The sequence below is a fragment of the Suncus etruscus genome, chromosome 8 (genome assembly GCF_024139225.1).
Source record: "Suncus etruscus isolate mSunEtr1 chromosome 8, mSunEtr1.pri.cur, whole genome shotgun sequence".
In the NCBI taxonomy this organism is placed as follows: Eukaryota; Metazoa; Chordata; class Mammalia; order Eulipotyphla; family Soricidae; genus Suncus; species Suncus etruscus.
Window position 1 is genome coordinate 48183129 of NC_064855.1, and position 6649 is coordinate 48189777.

Here is a 6649-nt window from a genome sequence, read left to right on the forward strand (position 1 = left end):
GAGCAAGTCAATGACAGGCAGCATTAGGGCCTTCCCTGGTAGAAGTCTGATCCCTGGTACTGGTTCCATAGATGCAATCCAGAGTTCAGGGGCGAATGGCCAATGTCCAGTCTTCTGAAGCCTAAGTCAAGTCACTATAACAAGTGTTCAGGGTGTAAGGCCCCACTGCAATCTAAAATGTATGTGTTCCTATCCCTATTAGATAAGAACTTGTTGCACACATAAGATTTCCATGGGGGTTTTGTTTTTGTTTTTGTTTTTGGGCCACACCTGGTGATGCTCAGGGGTGACCCTGGCTACGTGCTCAGAAATCACTCCTGGCTTGGGGGATTATATGGGACGCCGGAGGATCAAACACAGTCCATCCTAGGCTAATACAGGCAAAGCAGATGCCTTACCACTTGCTTGAGCCATCGCTCCGGCCCTCCATGGGGATTTTTTTAATAAAATAGTCTTCTTCTCTGAAACTTTAAAGAAATTCTTAGATTCAAAGTAACACAGACCTACCTGTTTTATTTTAGCTCTCATGGGACTCAACAAGTATTTATTTAGATGCCAAAGATACTCATCTCTAATCAATAACTGAACCCATGGTCCCCACATGCAAATCATGCTTTCCAGTCCTATGAACCATTTCCTAGCCTCATGATTTCTTTCTACTATGATTAGTGGAAAAGGGAGTGAGAAAACAATTCTAGCTCACTGTTAAAAAAATTAACTTTTTTTTTTTTTGGTTTTTGGGTCACACCCAGCAGTGCTCAGGAGTTACTCCTACCTCTGTACTCAAAAATGGCTCCTGGCTGGCTTGGGGAGCCGTATGGGATGCCGGGATTTGAACCACCATCTGTCCTGAGTTGGCTGTGTGCAAGGAAAACACTCTACCCCTGTGCTCTCTTTCCAGCCTGAGGGAAAAAACTCTTAAGGGGCCAAAGTAATAGCACAGCGGTAGGGTATTTGCCTTGCACGCAGATGATCTGAGACAGACCCGGGTTCAATGCCCAGCATCCCATATGATCCCCCAGAACCTGCCAGGAGCAATTTCTGAGCGCCAAGCCAGTAGTATCCCCTGTGCGCCAGCAGGTGTGGCCCAAAAACAAAAATCGAAAAGAGAAAAAAACTCTTAAATCACACATCATGTTTTTAATATGTCAAACTTATATGTAATAGTGTTTTCAAATCTAATAAACACATTGAAAATTAAAAAATAAATCACTTTAAAAAGCAGTTCCTTGGGCCCGGAGAGATAGCACAGCGGCATTTGCCTTGCAAGCAGCCGATCCAGGACCAAAGGTGGTTGGTTCGAATCCCGGTGTCCCATATGGTCCCCCGTGCCTGACAGGAGCTATTTCTGAGCAGACAGCCAGGAGTAACTCCTGAGCACTGCCGGGTGTGGCCCAAAAACCAAAAAAAAAAAAAAAAAAAAAAAATTAAAAAAGCAGTTTCTTTTCTTCTATTACAGTTTTGATTTTTCTCTCCTAAAAATCATTGACATAGTTCTGCTGTTCATTTTAACTCAAATGTTCCATCATTATTTGGGGGTCTGTTATTGTTTGTTTGTGGGCCACAACAGCACTGATCAGGGCTTATTTCTGGCAGGTTCAGGAGACAATATGGGATGCTGGAGTTCAAACCTGAGTGTTCACATGCTGGAAAAGCATTCTACCCACTGTACTATAGCTCCTGCCCATGTGCCATCATTTTTATGTGATTTGTTTATAAAACAATTCACTTTCATATCCTAATTATTTTCCTGGTGAACCACTATAATAGAACATGAAGTAAAAATTTAATATCATGAACAGAAATAAAGAGAATTACCTCTTATTTAATTATGAAGAACTATTTCCACTTAGATGACTCAGAAATCTTAACACACATTTTTAATTATAAACTCTCACTTAAGAGCTTGTTGTATTTGAAACATTGTGCAGCTCTAAGATTGATACAAAGAATAAAACATGAAAAATCAATATTGAGATTTTTGTCATTGTATAAATCAGGGACTAGGGAGGACAGGGCTAAAGGTACTTGCTTTACATACTGACCCTGATCCACATATGATTTGTAGCACCTTCAGGAGTGACTTCTGCCTGAACACAGCCAGAGATAAGTCCTGAACACAGCATGTGTGGTCCAAAAGCCCAAACAAAATTTTGTAACATACCTGGAACCCAGAGTCAGTCTTATACCAGAAAACTTCAGAGATAAGGTCTCTGTATTTTTGTATTTAGGCTAAGGCTTTTTTTTTTTCTTTTTACCCATACTTTGCTGGGCCATTGCAAACAACAACAACAATTGCCACTCTCACACTGTTATTACTGTTAGTTTGGTTTTTCTGGAGGGTTTTTTTGGGGGAGGGTTGTTGGTTTTTGGGTCACACCCAGCAGCACTCAGGGGTCACTCCTGGCTCTACGCTCAGAAATGGCTCCTGGCAGGCTTAGGGGGACTATATATGGGATGCCAGGATTCGAACCACCATCCTTCTGCATGCAAGGCAAACTCCTTACCTACATGCTATCTTTCCGGCCCCATAAATGTATTTTTTAAACTCTTATCCTTTAAAAAAAAGAGTTACTAAAATTTCTGCTGGTGAACCTACCTTGGGACTAATAAGGAAAACCCTACCCTAGGCTGTAGCCCAGGACACATAAACAACAACAACAACAACAACAAGATGCCTTATTGCAGAGGTCCAACTTGGACAACAGAGACTGAGCAGAACCTTTGGATCCATAATATCCTAGGCTTCGGCTTAGGGACTGAACGAAAACAGGGAGCAAGTGTTACAGAAGACTAAACACAACAACAAAGATGGATAGGAACCTTGAACCTAGAGACTCTATCCTAGACCCTGACCTATAACCTGTGCAAATACCAAGATCGCTAGCTACAGTGGCTTGATTTTCTCACACACAACCGAGAGGAAACTTTCCTGGCATCACAAAAAAGACTTGGGGATGGGGTAATGAGTATATATGGAGCCAGGGGTTGATCCCATGATGGTATGCTTCAAGGATGGAGAAACCCTGAATCTCTTAGGACATGGGAATTCCCTTTCTTCCCCCAATGCTTACTGTGCCTATGCAAAAAAAAAAAAAAGTGGGGGAAATGCCAAACCCTACCACTCCAGCACCCATACTTTTTCTTGTTTTATTTGTTAGTTTTTGACTTTATTTTCCTTCTCATTTTTCTTCCACTTTTCTTTCTTTTACACTCTTGTGGTTTTTAGAGGTTTATTTTTATTTTTATTTGCCGGGTCCATTTTTTTCTTTTTTCTTCCATTTTTCTTTTCTTTTTTTTCTCTTTTCTTTCTTTTTTTGATAGTTGTCATCAAATTTTTTTCTCCCTTTTTTCTTATCCTTTTTATCTCCAATGATGGTGGAATAGATGCTCAATCTACAACAAACTGTAAAGTGGAGACCAATTGCACTAGCATTCTGGGGGGAAGAAGAGGGAACAGGGGCGGAGGGAGGACAGCACTGGTGGTGGGAATGCCCTCATTCATTGTCACTATGTACCATAAATGATGCAGTGAAAGAAAGATTTGTAATGCACTTTGGTCACAATAAAAAAAATATTTTTGTAATTTAAAAAAAAATTTCTGCTGGTGCTTCAATGAATTCATTGAGTCAATAATTTTCAAAAATATTCTTTCCTTTCTCTTCCATCTCTTTATTTTTTCTTTCAATTTTTTTTGGCCACACCCATTTTGATGCTCAGGGGTTCCTCCTGGCTAAGCGCTCAGAAATTGCCTCTGGCTTGGGGGAAGACCATATGGGACTCCAAGGAATTGAACCGCAGTCCTTCTTTGGCTAGCGCTTGCAAGGCAGACACCTTACCTCTAGGGCCACCACGCCGGCCCCATTTTCTTTCAATTTTCTATTTAAAAAAAAAAAACATGTTGCTTTTGGTCTCCCTAAAAATGTATTATTATCAGTTATGTCAACTATGTAATGCATTTTCTTTAAATAAATTTATAAAAAATATTGTGTATCGGGGCTGGAGAGATAGAGATAAGGCATTTGCCTTTCATGCAGAAGGATGGTGGATCAAATCCTGGCATCCCATATGGTCCCCTGTGCCTGCCAGGGGCGATTTCTGAGCAGAAAGCCAGGAGTAACCCCTGAGCACTGCCGGGTGTGATCCAAAAAAAAAAAAAAAAAAAAAATATATATATATATATATATATATATATATTGTGTATCAATCAGAGGCCGTGGGAGTTGAAATAAAGATCATCTCTAGTTGGTATAAAGTTGGTATATTTAATCATAATTATGCTTCCAAGCAAGTATTTCCAATCTCCCAGGAAATAAAACAGCAAATAGGTGCTGGAGTGGTGGCGCAAGTGGTAAGGCATCTGCCTTGCCTGCGCTAGCCTAGGACGGACCACAGTTCGATGCCCCAGCATATGGCCCCAAAAACAAAAACAAAAACATAAAAACAGCAAATAGATCAGGGACTAGATTTTAAATTTTCTGTAAGTGCTGAATCTAGAAAACATGAAGCCACTTCTTCATAGTGCATACAGGCTCAGCCCAGATGAACCAAATATTCTGAATCAGAAAACCAGGCATCATATGGAGAGGGCTTGAATTCTATTTGGGCTTTTTGTTTTGTTTGGTTAGCACCACATCCATCGATGCCAGGGGTTAGTCGTGGCTCTGCTCAGAAACAATTCCTACTGGTCTCAGTGGACTATATGGGATGTTGAGGATCAAATCTAGGTTAGCCGTGTGCAAGGCAAGCACATTACCTACTTATACTATTGCTCCAGCCCCAGGTAGACTTAAATTCTGAACCTTGATCCTATGGAACTGGGGATAATTTATAATGCCAAAAGATAATTATGCATTATGTTTGGGTGCAAAGTTTAATGCCTTACATTGATTCAATTTTGCTAGGTTTGAAAAATATTTTAATGAATTGCTTTTAGTCGATAAGCTATTGATAGATTTCAGTAATGACAGTATAGATATTAATAAAATGAAATTGCTTTATAAATTAGTATTTATTTTCCTTATCCCACCCTCCCCTCCACCGATGCAATCAATGGCCAGGGTCTCACACTCCTGGTTATGGTGCCCTCTCACACTAGCTGTGCTTCTTAGGAGTTGCACATCTGGTTGTGGACTTGTATGCTTGGCCACAGTGTGCACCAATGGTTGCACACCTTCAGTTGTGATGCTTGCACATGTTTTCACAGGGAGTTTTAAAACTTGGTTGTGGGACTGGCACATCATTAATGTTATTTTGGGGTTGTGGAGTGGAGATGTATGGAGTTTATGATCATCTGTGCACACACAGAACTGAATGTACTGACTGGTGCACCTAGAAATCTTTCATCAGGGACCACAAGTTGCCAAGCTCAAGTATCACCAATGTCATAATTGCACTCAGCTCATTTGGCAGCACTAGTAGTCATTGCACCTGTGGCCTTGCAGCTTGCAAGGCAGGTGAACCACTGAACTGACCCTCTATAACTGCCTTGTCTATATGTCTCCTGTTAAAGAAGACTGGTGAGTAATATTACCGTCTAAAAATATTTAATTCTGGGCCATAGTGATAGTATAGCAAGGAGGGTGCTTGCCTCTGTACATCCAATCCAGGTTCTATCCCCAATATCCCATATGGTCCCTCTGAGCACCACCAGGGACAAAAACAAACAAACAAAATTAAAATATCTAGTTCTTAGTATAGTTCTACACAATCGACTTAAAACTTTTTTTGGGGGGGGGGTTCACACCCGGCAGCGCTCAGGGGTTACTCCTGGCTCTACACTCAGAACTCAGTCCTGGCGGGCTTAGGGGACCATACGGGATGCCAGGATTCGAACCACTGTCCTACATGCAAGACAAACATCCTACCTCCGTGCTATCTCTCTGGCCCCTCGACTTAAAACTTTATGTTGAGCACCAGAGGTACAGCAGTTAGGGCACTTGCCTTGCATGTGACTGACCCAGTTTGGTCCTCAGCATCCCAAATGGTCCCTGAAACCCCACTTGGAGTTATCCCTGAGCACAAATCCAGGAGTAATTCTTGAGCAATAAGCCAGAAGTTATACCTGAATACCACTGGGCTCAAAAACAAACAAACAAACAAAAAATAAAAACAGAACTGGATAGATGGTATATAAGGCAGGGTGCTTTCCTTGCACACAATCAACCTCGGTTGGATCCTGGCACCCCATATGGTCCCCACAGCATGGCCAGAAATAAGTCCTGAGCATCACCAGGTGTGCCTCCCCCCCAAAAAAAAAAGTAAATTTGGTGGCTTGAGCTACAGCAAGTTTGCCTCATATGTGGCTGACTCGGGTTTCATCCATATGCTTCCCCCAAGCTTGGCAGGATTAATTCCTGAGTACAGACCCACAAGTAACCCCTGAGCATTGCTCAGTATGGCCTGAAAACATAAATTTTTTTGATTTTTTGGTTTTTTGGTTTTTGGGTCACACTTGGCAGCACTCAGGGGTTACTTCTGGCTCTACGCTCAGAAATTGCTCCTGGTAAGCTTGGGGGACCACAGGGGATGGCGGGATTCGAACCACGAACCTGCATGAAAGGCAAACGCCTTACCTCCATGCTATCTCTCCAGCCCTAAACATAAATTTTTGAATGAAAAGAAAATGTTCCAATTCAAAGACAAATCC